Source organism: Xenopus tropicalis, chromosome 5 (assembly GCF_000004195.4).
Source record: "Xenopus tropicalis strain Nigerian chromosome 5, UCB_Xtro_10.0, whole genome shotgun sequence".
Classification (NCBI taxonomy): Eukaryota; Metazoa; Chordata; class Amphibia; order Anura; family Pipidae; genus Xenopus; species Xenopus tropicalis.
In genome coordinates, this window is record NC_030681.2 from 74186817 (window position 1) to 74203478 (window position 16662).

Sequence of the window (16662 nt, forward strand, 5' to 3'; positions counted from 1 at the left end):
TAGAATTTGTTGCTCTATAATATACTAAAAATTCATTTAAAGGTAAGCCTCCCCTGTAATGTAAAGTTAGTGATATATGGGGAGATCCACCCATTCAGTAAGTTAGCAGATTTTTGTCTTATTTTGCCACTCAAGTGTCCTGTGCATGGCAAAACTCTCACTTTCTTCTCATATCTTGGTATTTTAATTTATATAGCATTTTGAATTTGTAAAGAATAAAACTGTATCTAGAACAATATAGCATATATTCTTCTTTATTACATCTGTACATCAAAGTACTTGATTAGGCTAATAATAACAGAAAAGCCTAAAATAGATGAAAATAAAGAAAAGCCTGAGAGGTCAGGTTCACTTTCTGGAAGCAAAATCAGTGTAGTTGCCATTTAGAGCCACAGACTTATGCAGGAGCCCTAAAGCAGAACTAGATCTGAAGCTGTTGCCTTCATTACTTTAGTCTGATTTCATTGTTCCAGTCCCTATATTCCTTCAATATAGTGTCCTATCCAGTATAAACATTATCTTCTGAGCTAATTGCCTTCTTATACATGGGATATGTTGCTATTCTCACTGAGAATCAAGAAAGGGGTGCAAAAGTCAGTAGTGAACATGAAAACACAAATGAATATAAAAGTGAATATTAAAAGGAATATTTGCCAACCTAATACCAAAATCACCTACCTATGTTTTAGGCATGAAATAGCAAGTACCAAGTACATCAGTGAACACATTACTAGCAAAAATCCACAAGCGGCAACTGTTGAAATTATTATAACATTTCTATCGTTATCCAAATCCAGATCTTTCAACAAATCTTCCATCATGTCTGAAAAGAAATAAGATTGTATGAGAAAAATTAGCTACTTGAGTCTCTTGCAGGAACCTAATAAGTCACGCATTCCCTCCTCCCATATGGTGGGTACCCCAGTTTTATTAAAATATAAAAAAAATGTATAATTCCCCCAGAATAGTGTTACCTAGTGCTGAGGAGGCTGGCACTGGAAGTGGCACATTAGTAGTGGCTTCTGTGGGAAGAAAGAACAATATTAATATAAAATATGGAAACCTAATGGCAAAATAAACAGATTTGAAATTGGCAAACAAGGCTGCTAGGCAATCCTAGGGGGTATTAGGACACATTCGCCTGGAAGAGTGAACCAGCAGCAGGTTAAAAGCTTATTACCATTTACACTAAAGCACTTGTTAATTACAGCCGATGACAACAGAATCTTGCCTTAAATAGCTGCAATTGGGACAACTATGTCCTCCACGTCTACTATTTTACATGTAATACTCACTTTCAACACTTTCATTTTTTCTGGCATCATCGGCCTCTTTTTCTTGGCCATCAACTGTTGTTGCTAAAATTAAAAAAAATGTACAAGTCAGTTCTATCTAATGAAGTCATTTGTATATTTTCCTTAAAAGAATGTCAAACTTGGCAGCTGGATAGAATTTCTTTCCCTAATCAGCACCTTGCATGGCAAGAAGAGGGGCACTAGATCTAATTCAGGGCTTGGGCAGGACAGACTGACGCTGCAGAGGCTGCACCCTAAGTAACAGGCAGCTGGAAGATGTATTTTCAGTTCCTGCATTAGTTCTCCCTGTGATTAGAGAGCACTTACACAGATCCTGCTACAGTTAGTTATGCAGACCCCTTGCTGAAAAATGGATTCTGCTCCTGCCTGAATACTTCATATTAATATACTTGTAATACCGAGGTGAGGCTACAGGAGGCCATATAAGTTGGCACTACATCTATATTATATGGACACTTGAAGTTCAAAGTTTTTTCACAATAAATAAAATACTATCCCTGTCCTGGGGTGCTTCATATGTGTGTAGTCTCCCCTCAGTCTCACAGCACCTGACGTGGCAGGGCCTGTTGAAGATTTTTTTTTGTGGGGGGACCTGGTCTGGCCTAGTTATTCTACTTGTGGAATAAGTACATTTATAAACAACTCATATAATATTATATTAAGGTAATATGGAAGAGTAAGTACATTTGAATAATGATATAAATGGCCTTCATGATATTTTATCAATGCTGTATGGACAAGATGATTGTGTTGTGGGAATCTGTAATACTCACTTTCCAAATTTCTGCTGCTTTCAGTAACATCATCCACATTTTTATGGTGATCTTGTGTGGTTGCTAAATTAAAAAATAAATTGTTACTCAGTCCTTTTTCAGGTATGTTTGAGTGTTAGACTGCTTCATATTTATGTGCTTTCACTTTATTCAAGTTTAGGTTTGGAGCTATAAATCACATTCTATTGCACTGTAAAATATAGTGGTGCAAGTACCATACAGCAGACCCCAGTGACCGTGGGGGGGGATGGGGGTAGGGGGGGCTTAAGGCTGTATGGAATCCAAGCAGGGAGAGAGAGAATGGGGTGAAGGTAGCTGAAGGTATGCACTGGATCTATCAAAGTTTCTTTATGCTGGGGGGCCTGGCCTGGGCTAGTTACACCACTGGTAACATTTGTAGACTTAGAAACATAAGTGTAAATATAAACAAATGTAAACATAATAAACCATAAAATATTTGTTTAATATTTACATAGGTAACCATGAAAGTTAGCAATGCTGTATAGACAAGATGGTATTGCTTTGTGGGAATCTGTAATACTCACTTTCCACACTTATGCTGCCTTTAGTAACATAATCGTCATATGCTTGTTCATCATCTGTGGTTGCTAAATTAAAAAAAAAATTAAGTTATTACTCAGTCCTATCTCAGGCTAGGTTTTAACTGTAACCAAATGATGTATGGAAGTGAAAGATACAGCTATTTCCATTTGTTGATTGATGTAACCATGTATGGGTTTGGTTTTTGCTTAAGCACAGTGCCTCATACTCGCTAGAGTACATACTTAAATTCCTAAAATGGTAGTATTTGTATATAGTATTATTCAATGGCACAATCTGTTAAAAAGTTTTCATCTATATTAATATTCAGTTTTCGCACAAAACTGGTAATGTGCATGCGTGGGTGAAAGTGACGTTCTTTACCAGCTCTACCATATATTTTAGCTCTGTTGAGGGCAGTGGTGGAAGGGCAGTGGTCCACAGCTATGGGAGGCCTGGGTCTGCTCCCTCTATAGGGCAACTCATGATCACTCATGAAGCCACTATATTGTACGTTTCTGAAAAACAATCCCCAACTATCTAACTTTCTGCCACACCCCTTTGTGTATTCAGCCAATAATGTGACTTTTCTTGGTGTGCTGTGTATTTCCCCACCCCCCTTAACTCAAGACACTTGAGATGCTGGGGGGGCCAGCATTTTCTGAACCTGCAGGGGAAATAGGGTTTAATTCTAATGTGTCTTTCAGGGTAATCCTGGGCAGCTGTGGGACCAGGGCTTAATAATACTGTAAAGGACTTTAGAAAGGGGCAACATGGGGACTAGGAGTAAATCCTACTGCTTCTTTATGCAGGAGACATACATTAGGACTAGTATATATTAATATGTCTCTTTTGCACATGTACGCAACCCTTCCATGGCTAGGGTTGCCACCTGGCTGATATCTTACTGGCCTGGCTAGTAAAAATGATGCCTAATGCCAATGTTATTAATAGGAAAAAAGATAAAAATATAGGGAAGGTGGCAACCCTTCTATGTTGGGTGCAGAATCAGAAAACCGGAACTGGAACTGTGCGGCATCAGGGCACATCTACATGCATGTGCATAACTCTGCTACATGGAGCTGAGAAAGAGCAAGAGAGAGTGATATAAATGCTACACCCTGGCCCTTATTATAGCTAGACGCCAGGCAGTGCTACACCAATAATCCGGACAGCAAAATTAAAATCCCTACAATTTGAAATGTGCACCTAAACTGTTTTCACACCTTGGTTCTATCAGCATCTGTATCTGTTTTAATAGTAGGGCTACTTGCAGTGCTTGCCATGTATGACATGTATTCATGCTCTATATACATGGTGACATATTTGGCAGGGTAAAAAGGTATAGCCCACCTATAATCCTCCAGCTGTTATGCTTAATATATTCCTGATTGCATTGCTTCTGGCACTCTGCACTCGGTTTAAAAACAGTAGGTGAGATGGACTGTGTAACACTAAGGGCAAGACAAGGTCAGACGAAGCGTAACTCAACTTCTCTCAGCCCTGCACTTTTCTGCCTAGCTGAGAGAAGCGGATCCGCTTCAGTATACCGCTCTTTGTGCGTACCACAAAAACGCAAAAGCAAATGTTTTCCAGGCCGACTGCCGATTCACATCGCTCACACAGAGCGGCGTACCAAAGAGGATCTGCTTCTCTCAGCCAGGCAGAAAAGCGCAGGGCTGAGAGTAGTGGATATACACTTCATCTGCCCATGCCCTAAGTGCAGCTACACAGAACTAAGAAGTTGGCAAAGTTTTTTTATATTTGCAATTTTTAACAAGCTTTACAGTCAATTCATAAAGTCCTTTATTTGCCCAAAATGCAGAAGGACTATTTATGAATGTGGACACTCCCGTACTTTCAAAAGAACCAAGTGGAATAGGCACAATGTCCCCGTTGCACATGACGTCATTGTGTTGTGTGCCTTGCATCATAATATGATGCCTATAACTGCACTTCCATTTACATTGCATTTCAATGGCAATGTGCTCACTTGAGAACCTGTCTTTCTATTCACACATAACAAATGGGCTTCAGTAACTTTTCTTCTCCTTTAAGGAGACTAATGCATTTACAATAAGTAGGCAGCAACATATCATGTTAAGACAACCAGAGTTTGGTGAGCCACATTTATTTATTTTTATTAGAGCAATTTGTCCACAGAATTTTTTACATATGATACAATTCTCTGTATTCTCTGTTACATCAAATCAATGCAGAAAAACAGATAATTTTATAGCAATTTTTTTATTCTAAATTTCAAACACAAAATATTGCCGTAGTTGGCTTATTAATAGAATTATATTGTGATTATTTCAGTTGGAGTTGAACATGGAGTCAGAGCCTGACAGAAGTTCAAGCAGAGAAGGCAGTGTTGCTCATTATGCTAATTATTATTAAATGTGCATATATTTTATTTAAATAGAAGCAACAGGAAGCAACAGGAAACTCTTCTTTTCAGTAGTTAATATATATACAGTGGCTTTCAAAAGTATTTGGCCCTCTTGAACTTTTCCACATTTTGTCACATTACAGCCACAAACATGAATCAATTTTATTGGAATTCCACGTGAAAGACCAATACAAAGTGGTGTACACGTGAGAAGTGGAACGAAAATCATACATGATTCCAAACATTGCCTGATGAGTGCTAATGACTAAATAGAGTGCACCTGTGTGTAATCTAATGTCAGTACAAATACAGCTGCTCTGTGACGGCCTCAGAGGTTGTCTAAGAGAATATTGGGAGCAACAACACCATGAAGTCCAAAGAACACACCAGACAGGGATAAAGTTATTGAGAAATTTAAAGCAGGCTTAGGCTACAAAAAGATTTCCAAAGCCTTGAACATCCCACGGAGCACTGTTCAAGCGATCATTCAGAAATGGAAGGAGTATGGCACAACTGTAAACCTACCAAGACAAGGCCGTCCACCTAAACTCACAGGCCAAACAAGGAGAGCGCTGATCAGAAATGCAGCCAAGAGGCCCATGGTTACTCTGGACGAGCTGCAGAGATCTACAGCTCAGGTGGGGGAATCCGTCCATAGGACAACTATTAGTCGTGCACTGCACAAAGTTGGCCTTTATGGAAGAGTGGCAAGAAGAAAGCCATTGTTAACAGAAAACCATAAGAAGTCCCGTTTGCAGTTTGCCACAAGCCATGTGGGGGACACAGCAAACATGTGGAAGAAGGTGCTCTGGTCAGATGAGACCAAAATGGAACTTTTTGGCCAAAATGCAAAACGCTATGTGTGTGGCGGAAAACTAACACTGTACATCACTCTGAACACACCATCCCCACTGTCAAATATGGTGGTGGCAGCATCATGCTCTGGGGGTGCTTCTCTTCAGCAGGGACAGGGAAGCTGGTCAGAGTTGATGGGAAGATGGATGGAGCCAAATACAGGGCAATCTTGGAAGAAAACCTCTTGGAGTCTGCAAAAGACTTGAGACTGGGGCAGAGGTTCACCTTCCAGCAGGACAACGACCCTAAACATAAAGCCAGGGCAACAATGGAATGGTTTAAAACAAAACATATCCATGTGTTAGAATGGCCCAGTCACAGTCCAGATCTAAATCCAATCGAGAATCTGTGGCAAGATCTGAAAACTGCTGTTCACAAACGCTGTCCATCTAATCTGACTGAGCTGGAGCTGTTTTGCAAAGAAGAATGGGCAAGGATTTCAGTCTCTAGATGTGCAAAGCTGGTAGAGACATACCCTAAAAGCCTGGCAGCTGTAATTGCAGCAAAAGGTGGTTCTACAAAGTATTGACTCAGGGGGCTGAATAATTACGCACACCCCACTTTGCAGTTATTTATTTGTAAAAAATGTTTGGAATCATGTATGTTTTTCGTTCCACTTCTCACGTGTACACCACTTTGTATTGGTCTTTCACGTGGAATTCCAATAAAATTGATTCATGTTTGTGGCTGTAATGTGAGAAAATGTGGAAAAGTTCAAGGGGGCTGAATACTTTTGCAAGCCACTGTATATATAAAATATATAAATATATTCAACTGTGCATTATTCATTCATCCTGCTACTAATTTACTACTGCTACTAATGCACCAAAGCAATCCATGTTTTTATATAATTCAAGTACAGGTTAGGAAGGTGAGAATTCTTACATGAGGTTGGAGGTTTATAATTATTTGCCTTTCTAATTTGCCTCTCATATCATATGGATACATTGTCACTGTGTTACACTGAATGCTATTTGGTCATCATAAGCTATAATATGAAGCATGAAAAAACAAGAGAGGAAAGCTGCGGGATAAACAGGGGCAAGGAAAGTAATTAGGGCCCTTAGGACTCTACCGCTAACTGTTATTCCCAGTTGTTCTCTTTCATATTCTGCCAAGCAGCGCCGGATTTCTACATGGGGCGCCCCGAGGCCACCCCCATCGCCGCCCCTATCACCCCTGCAGCGCGAACGCCCATGTGTGAGCAATCATTCCCCCCCCCCCCCCCCCCCGTGCATGCGCATAAGTTAAAACTCCTATACGGAACAGTGGAGAGAGGTCCCCATTGCAAAATTTTAAAATTTATGTGCGGCGGGGCAGCATGCCGCCCCTAAATTTATTACAAAAAGGAGTTGGCGCTCAAATTAATTAAACCACCCAGTGTAAATATAAAAATCAATTTATTTGAAATATTTAGTTCATTCAATTAAAAGTAATCAAACAGTGTTTACACATGATTAATATATAAAAAAACAAAAAATAAAAAATTACCTATACAAGAACTAATAATAAATATAATGCCAGAGTAAGAGCAAAATTTATCACTTAGTAAAGAAATGGAAATTGCATCATATACTTTCATAAACCAGTGGGGATTAGAAATTGATGTTATCACAATACACGAAGTGGATTAGCAGAAATATAGCACAGTATATATATAAAGTGAATATGGGAGAGGATTAATGCACGTATACCCATATATTGAAAGTGAAGTTAATTAATTAAGGCTTTACTAATGACTAGTTGCCTACTTCTACAATTATATTGGGGCAAACTAGTTCCTATGGGGAGATGCCTCTCTGGCAAACCCCCTTAGTACAAACGACTACTAAATGGGATTAGATAAAACAACGCTCGATTAGCCAACCTAATATATGGCGTGTAAAATCACAAAAAGCACCACAGGTTAAAACCGGTTCACAAGCCGGCAATGCATAAAATCTACGACCAGAGTATCACCATTACTAGATAAATCCCCCCACACTAGTGGTGTTAGATATATTACCCTCTGTCCCGGCCGGGAACTTACTATGGGTCAGAAGCAGTCTGAGGATCAGCCCCTTACAAACGGCACCGCGTCGCTTCTCTTCCAAGCGGTGACGTCACTATTGTGAGCCGGATGTCGGGCTACGGGTCCCCACCTGTCTCAGAATCCGACGCGTTTCGCGCACCTGCGCTTAATCATGGAACACCAAGTCCAGGGGATCGGATCTCTCTTAAATACCCCCCATATAGTAAAGCCCCACCTCCTTGGCAAGCCAGTCGCATTAACCCTATACCATCTCACCTATATATCACATAAGGCCAATAAGCCTGAACAATATCTGCACAAAACTGCCAAACCAAACTACAAAACTCAGACTAAAGTAAAATAAAAAGGAAAATGCAATTTTTAATTAAAATAGAAATAAAAATTAAAATAGAAATTAAAACATCCCAATCAATTACCAAATATCACAGGCTACTTGTTGAGCCACATGGCAAGAGTACCCCAATGACTCAATACATCTGTATAATTCAATATGTAATCATACGATAACATCCACAATGGGATTAACTCTCTTATCTACAATACTAAAACTTAAAAATGTTTACATAGATTTTCTGTACATTTATGCCCTCTAGTGGTTAGCTTAAGAAGGACTTAATATTCCAATTTTCATTAAAACCCACAGGTTCAAAGGTGTTCAGTGAAAACATCCAGAAGGATTCTCTTTTATCTAAGATATTGAGTCTATCTCCCCCTCTAAAGTCTACTTCCACATGTTCAATTGCCCACGCTTTAAGGTGTCTAGCGTCTGATGCATGTACCTCCCTAAAATGCCTATAGAGTGGTATTTCAGTAGATCCTAACCTAATTTTACGAATGTGTTCATATACTTTGCAGTTATTTATTTGTAAAAAATGTTTGGAATCATGTATGTTTTTCGTTCCACTTCTCACGTGTACACCACTTTGTATTGGTCTTTCACGTGGAATTCCAATAAAATTGATTCATGTTTGTGGCTGTAATGTGAGAAAATGTGGAAAAGTTCAAGGGGGCCGAATACTTTTGCAAGCCACTGTATATATAAAATATATAAATATATTCAACTGTGCATTATTCATTCATCCTGCTACTAATTTACTACTGCTACTAATGCACCAAAGCAATCCATGTTTTTATATAATTCAAGTACAGGTTAGGAAGGTGAGAATTCTTACATGAGGTTGGAGGTTTATAATTATTTGCCTTTCTAATTTGCCTCTCATATCATATGGATACATTGTCACTGTGTTACACTGAATGCTATTTGGTCATCATAAGCTATAATATGAAGCATGAAAAAACAAGAGAGGAAAGCTGCGGGATAAACAGGGGCAAGGAAAGTAATTAGGGCCCTTAGGACTCTACCGCTAACTGTTATTCCCAGTTGTTCTCTTTCATATTCTGCCAAGCAGCGCCGGATTTCTACATGGGGCGCCCCGAGGCCACCCCCATCGCCGCCCCTATCACCCCTGCAGCGCGAACGCCCATGTGTGAGCAATCATTCCCCCCCCCGTGCATGCGCATAAGTTAAAACTCCTATACGGAACAGTGGAGAGAGGTCCCCATTGCAAAATTTTAAAATTTATGTGCGGCGGGGCAGCATGCCGCCCCTAAATTTATGCCGCCCTAGGCCCGGGCCTTTATGGCCTCGCCACAAATCCGGGCTTGCTGCCCAGGGTGGCAGCACATGATCGTATCCTTTGCCCTTTAGGTCTGCTCTTATAGCTTCCATCAACCTAATCCATTTCACTTTGGCAACTAGTGCCTTTTGTGTGGTGGGGAAGTTGTCTTTCATTTGGCAGCTCTAAGCTCTAAGTGTTGCTAACTTGGGGGATTTAGCGTATATACTCGAGTATAAGCCGAGTTTTTGAGCACAAAAAATGTGCTCAAAAAGTAACCCTCGGCTTATACTCGAGTATACCTCTCCCAACCTCCCTCCCTCCACTTGTGTCTGACTCTCGATCTGCCGATGGGGGGTTACGAGCGGACGGGGGTGGGTTACGAGCGTGTTACAGATCCAGCGCAACTAAAAGCAATTGGGGCTGTGTGCGCACTCGCTCACCTGCGTCCACGGGGTGAGCGCGCGTTATATCTCCAGCGCTACTTCAACTGGGCCCCCAGTTTCTGCTGTCTCTATTGGTGCTGTGCGCGCACACGCTCATCTGCGTCCAAGGGGTGAGTGCGCGTTACATCTCCAGCGCTACTTAAACCAATTGGTGCTGTGCGCTCACTCGCTGTGTTCTGACTGACTCACACTGAAGGCGGAAGTGGCGCTGCCTCCCCGCTGTACTTTGCCTTCTAGTCGCGGAGGTAGACTGTGCTTCCTAAAAGTTTCTTCTATTGCTGTGATGAACAAGTCACCTTGTGCTGTAGCTGAAATCAAATTACACAGGTACAGATAGGGCTTGATAGTCCCAGTGCTAAGCACGTTTGTGTTAAATGATGGAGGATGTTGGGTGCATAATGGGAAATATGCTTTTAAACCTCTGCTGTGGCAGTTAATAATAATATTGCTTTTCTCAAGGGCACATGTGTCACAACTATGGGTTGCCTGTTTTATTTGAGTCCAATGCCAGGAATCACAGTTAGCTGGAAGGTTACACAGACAAACTGATGCCAGTGACAGTGGAGGATATGAATAATGATACTGAAAACTACACAGAGAAGTTTATACGGTAGCACCATAGAAGTATTTTGCCACTCCATTCAGTTTTATTGAAGGGAGTTCTTGTTTATTGTGCAATATATCAAGGAATGAACAAAACAAGATGTTTTTCTATTTCTAACTTATAAGCTGCATAGCTTAGTTAAATATAACCTAACCTATAACTGTTAACCTAACCTATAACTGTTAATCTACTTGAAGTCCAGCATCAAGAATTATTTTGCCCTTGTAACTACTATTGTAGTACTGTGGTGGGACTTGTACACTGGTGTCCAAGTACTTATAATAATTGATGATAATTAGTATGGCAGCTTCCTTAGTGTTCCCAAACTTGCTTTGGTCTGCTGCTGTAGCATTTTTCTTTCCCTAAAGTTATATATTTATTTATCTGTTATTTATTTGATTATTGAAACTTAGCAGTAGCGGTTGCATTTCCCACCCTAGGCTTATACTCGAGTCAATAAGTTTTTCCAGTTTTCTTAGGTAAAATTAGGTACCTCGGCTTATATTCGGATCGGCTTATACTCGAGTATATACGGTAAGTGACTTAATAGGTGTGCCCAGGAGATAGACCAGGGGGTCTGGGTCATTTCTGTGCTTAAAGATGGCTGAGAACATATTGGTCACCATCTTCCATATTCTGTGAGAATATCTGCACTGCTGATCACAGTGGGTATGTGTTATATCATCCCAGTCATCAGTATCCAGTGTAGAAATATCCCAAACCCATTTATTTTAGCATTTCCCATATGGTTTGCCCCTCTGAGCATTAAGCAGACAATAAATCCTAGACAGTTGTTTACTTTAATCAGATACCTTGAACACATTCTCTAGGGCTGAAGATTCCAGTTTGGGCCTAACTTGTAAATGAATACTGAGGCTGTGCAGTACTTGAAGATACCGTTAGAACATACTGGGGCAACCAAAACTCTTGGGATATGTCCTCAAATCTTTTTAGGGTACCAGCACTATAGAGTTTCCCGAGGTATTTAATTTTATACCTTGCCCAAATTTGCGGGTCCAGCACTGTGAGTAGTTGTTTCATAGGAAGGCTTTTTAACAGGCCAGGATATCGGCTTGAAATGTAGAAATACGCCAGCCACTCTGGGTGGTACAAGCAGGGCTGCCATCAGGGGGGGACAGGGGGGACAATCGTCCAGGGCCCGGTGATTTTTGTCTCTTAAGGGGGGCTCTCCATTCCAGGCTTGGCCACTCGGGAATGAGAGTAATGTAAAAGCTCTCCGCTTTAGTTGCTGGCAACAGGGGGGGGCCCGGCTGTGCTGCCATTTCTTCTATTAGCCGGGCCCCCCCCTGTTGCCAGCACCTAAAGCGGAGAGCTTTTACATTACTCTCATTCCCGAGTGGCCAAGCCTGGAATGGAGAGCCCGCCCCAGCCTGGATTGGCCCAGCACGCCTCAAGCCAGGATGGCCCAGCCCAACCCCCAACCCGATTGGCCCAGCCTTCCACCAACCTGATTGGCTCAGCCAGCCCACATTGGTCTGCATGCTTCCCCCAGCCCGGATTGGCCCAGCCTGCAACCAGCCTTTCCCCAACCTGATTGGCCCGGATTGTCCCTAGCCCAGATAGGCCTGCATGCTTCCTCCAGCCTGGATTGGCCTAGCCTGCCCCCAACCTGGATTGGCCCAGTCCTCCCCCATAGAGAACAGGATGGAAAAAACAAGGCACAGGTAAGAAAAATTGTTGGGGAGAATAATAGTGTGAATGGGGAGAGTGAAGAGAAAGGGAGAGGCATGTACATAGAGAAGACCAGGGGTGGGCCAAGCTGACCGGGCGCACTAGGCAACTTCACTGCCCCCCCCCCCAATTAAAATACTGACTTATTAGCACATTAATTATTTTTACTGTTTTTATTAACTACTACTGACTAGTTATTGGGCCCCACAGCAAGATCATTTGGGCCCCTAAACTTACGCAGTTTACTTAACTTATGCGAAAACTTAAGTAACTTCCATATCAAGCAATGACAGCACAGAGCAGGGGCAGGTAGGTGGGAAGGGGTTAAACTTTGGGCAAACTCCACTGACCCCCAATAAACTGAATGACTTATTAGCAGGCACAGGTAGAGGGAGTTTTAAGTGCATGGAGCGTATTCTCGGTAAGCGTTTTTCAGCTTGCCGAAAATATGCGCCATTTGCTACATCTGGCATTAACCTTATATGAACTGCTTATTGTAACATCAGCTGTTTATATCGCACAAACACAAGGGGAGAGGCCAAAATTTTGGTACTGCGTTTGTGTTAATGGGGGGGGGGGGGCCCATATAAATAACCTGTGCAGGGCCCCAGAGTTTCTGATGGTGGCCCTGGGTACAAGGAAAGGGAAGATTGACAGGATGGATTAAACCAGCTCACTGCTGATAATACAGATAATACAGGAAGAAATGTGGCATGGCCATGCCCGCCCCTGTCTTTTGAGGCAGTCAATACCCAGAGATTTGTTCTTGCTTGCTTATTCACCCATAGACTGTATTAACGCATAACTTAAACACTATTACCCATATGTAGTACAGAAAGGGACAGACAGACCTTACATTTACAATTAACTATAAAATCATTAAAATATTTATATTTTTGGGAAGTTGCTTAGAGTGACATGTTCTTCCACTATTCAAAAACAGTTTTGGATGGAAGACCCCTTTAAGTTTATTTTCTCCCCAAGCAGTTGTTTGCTAAATGTTCCCTTAGCTTTCCAGCACAAGGCTGTGCTATAATGTAAGCATCGCAGCACATAAAGGAAAGAGTGAAGCAGATTAATTTGCTTGGTAGGAACATGAAGGGCCCTACTCACGACAAACTGTGGAATCAGCTTAAAGAAAAGCCTAGGAGTTGGCCCAATCAGAAAAGTCATTCTGGCCAAGGACTAAGATCACAAAGGACTTGCCAAATCAATCATAGTGATTAGCAGTTCTTGTTTTTGTTTATTAGTTGTTTGTACATTGAAAGCCTGTTTATTTAGTTATGCATAAATGATCCTACATGCAGTGTCTGACAAGTGATGGGTATAATATCAGATTATGTGCTCACCACTCTATAAATTGTGGTTGCAGTGAAGTTGTGACTACATACAGGTATTTTTGGCAAACAGTTTCTATCTATTCTGTTGTAAATACATATGTATGTATGTATTTCATTCACTTCAGGTGCACAGTAGGAGTGGAGTAGGCAGGTGATGGAATTTTATTAAAAAAACTTATTCTAGACTTTTAAGTTATTTTTTAGTGTGGGAAAGCCAAATATTCACGAAATGCAGCTACCACACAACTTTTTGGTGTGTGTGACTTTTTTTTTATATGACCACGACTTTCTTGACAAGATCACAACTTAATTGTCATGACTGTGACTTTGTCCTCACTCTGTGAATTTTTGCGTCAGTTTCATAAAAAAAAAATTGCCAATGGCCCTCTCTTTCAGTTGCCCCTGATAACCTGCCAATCATTAATCGCGTAACATGATAACTCAACATAAAAATGTGGAGTTGTTTGGAGGAGAAAGCCTCAAGAACCTGTAAAAATGTGTTGTCCTGCTCCCAAGATTAAGCTGTGGTGGAACCCGTGGTGTTACTCTCTTACTGTTTAACCATACCCCCCAACTGTCTCGCTTTCCGAGGGACTGTCCCAGTTTTTATAGCGTAATAGATTACGGAAATGCGGGACATTCATTGAACTATCCGGGACAGCGGGACACGCTGGCTGGAGCCGGGCTCTCCTGCGAATTGACGTCACATATACGCACAGGGCGCAACCTTATTAAAGGGCCTGTCGCCGCCGCGCAAGGAGCTGTGCAAGGAGCAGAGCCGCAGAAGAAGAAGCGTCTATGGGGGCACTGTGTATGGGGGGTACTTTCTATGGGGACACTGTGTAGAGGTTACGGTCAGCGATAAACAGAAATGTAAGCCAAACAGGTACAGCAAGTGTTAACCCTTTTTTGCCCTTTTCGCATCATGCTGGGCCTGCAACAACTCAATCCTGTTCAACCAGGTCAACTTGCTTTGACCATTTCTTAAGCCTTTTCTGGGGTTACTGCTCACACTGCTCGCGATTAAAAGGTGTGAACAGCACAGGGGATTACATGTATAAACAATACAGGGGTTTACAGCCTAAATCTGAGGTGTGAACAATGCAGGGGGCCAGTTAATCTCAGTACTGATACCAATTAAATCTTACACAAAGGTAAGCAGTCACAGCAGCCAGACAGGTGGGGGGGGGGGCACAGAGAGTGGGGGTCCGCGGGCGCCAGTTGGACAGCACTGTTTTAGCCAAATAATTATCAGTATAACCCTCCATCCACACACATACATAAACATATATTTCCTAGTGCATAAAAGAATCATGCAACCAATATAGAAAAGACTGCAAACTCGCCATAATGCTGAAATACTCAAATCTACCTGGTGGGAATTTGACTAAACTAAACTGGGTCATGAGGCCTAGAATAACATCCTTTAGGCTAATGCCACACCATGCATATGGTAAAGCCAAAAAACACTTGCCGAGAATGCGTGCCATATCCTCCTACCTGTGCCTGCACCCGAATGAATGAAATACGCTTGGGTGCAGGCACATGTAGCCAATATCTGCCAAAAAATGCGAGACTTGATATTTTCAGTGGATGTGCTACATGTGCTTGCACCCGAGCGTATTCCATTCCAGGCACCGGTAGGGGCATTTTTGAGCGTATTCTCGGCAAGCATTTTTCGGCTTGCCGAAAATACACTCCATACACTACGTGTGGCATCAGCCTTATGTTTCTTACTGATTTACAGCTATAATGCAGCTAGAGCTTATTATGGTATGTGCATGTGGGTGTCGCATGTGCTGCTGGGGGTGGGGAATCACAGATCCCTATTGCTTATTCTATTGCTACAGAATATCAAGCAATAGTTAAGGGGGAAGTAAATAGCTCTGTGTATAACAGTTTCTCTGTATGTGGCTGGCACACAGCCACCAGGATAAATTATTTCACATACATTGTTACCCCAGATAAATGTGCTACATTGTAGCAACAGTTCATAAACTCAATATAAAACCCATTTATACATAATATATATATGGTCTGGAGAGGTCAGAAATTTGAATCACCTTTAGAATGGGCAGGTAGAAGTCCCAGTGCGGCTCTGGTTTTATATTAGGGAATTTTCACAATGCAGCCCATGGGTGCCATGCATCCCTCTCGGCTGGGAACTTTCTGGCCTTTCCACAAATTCCAGTCAGATGGGTAGAGGCATGTATCTAGAAGGACTGCAACTTAAACAGTTTAGGTGTATGATACACCACACTGGTAGAAAAGTAGCTCCTACTTTTATCTAAAAAATAGGTTTTGTGTTGTGTTTTTTTGGTGCTGGCATAATAATCAAAAGCAGACTACTTATCCTTCACTGTGACTTCCGCCAGCATATTTCAACAGGCAGAAAAAATGCCCAGAACTGCCTCTTACATTCACCTAAAATGTAAATGCATGAAAGTGGTGATATCTGCTTCTATTCAACCTGAAAATGCTTGCTGGAGCATCAGCTCTATCTGAAGTCAATGGGAGCCATAAAGGGGTTCTTAAAAAAAAGCATGGCACTCTTTAGCCAAATGCTCCGGACAGAAGCATTTTTGTTTTTTTGAAGAGACACAATGTCCCAGGGCAGAAGGCAAATAATGGGGGGAAAGAAAAATAAAAATGAGCTGCGCCTCTTTTTAATTCTATGTTCAAGGTGTCCCCAGTGCTGACTTCCACTTGCATGCATAGTGGAGTAAAACTGAAAAATTGTACACCTTCATTGGGCTGTAGAGTATTTTTGGTGCATTTTTCCCAAAAAGAACTGGCCCAAGGAAAATAACATAGCAATTTAATTCACTGGGTGGCCTAAAATTTTGGCAGCCCCCAGTGAATTAGCCTTTTTTTCTCATTAAAAAATTATAATTTGGGATGATAGTAATACCTTAAACGAGAAGGAAAGCCATTTTATTGTAAATAAATTAGTAACAAAAGTGCAAGCTAGAACGCTATATTTATTCTGCAAAAAGCTTTACCATACCTGAGTAAACAGCCCTAGAAGCTCTCTCTGTTTGTTTAAGATAGAAGAT

General features: G+C 41.5%; 1 long non-coding RNA gene across 3 annotated transcripts; it reads right to left on the minus strand.

Annotated features, from left to right (window-relative positions):
- Positions 1-238: 238 nt before the first annotated feature.
- On the minus strand, positions 239-16472 carry LOC105947413. 3 transcript variants are annotated; one of them, XR_004222807.1, is made up of 6 exons: positions 15670-16472; positions 2635-2697; positions 2090-2152; positions 1296-1358; positions 975-1022; positions 239-823 (listed from the first exon to the last, which is right to left on the minus strand). It is a non-coding gene; the product is annotated as an uncharacterized LOC105947413 (long non-coding RNA). The 3 variants fall into 3 exon arrangements; XR_004222806.1 differs by lacking the exon at positions 15670-16472 and adding an exon at positions 7906-8135; XR_004222808.1 differs by lacking the exon at positions 2090-2152.
- Positions 16473-16662: the final 190 nt, after the last annotated feature.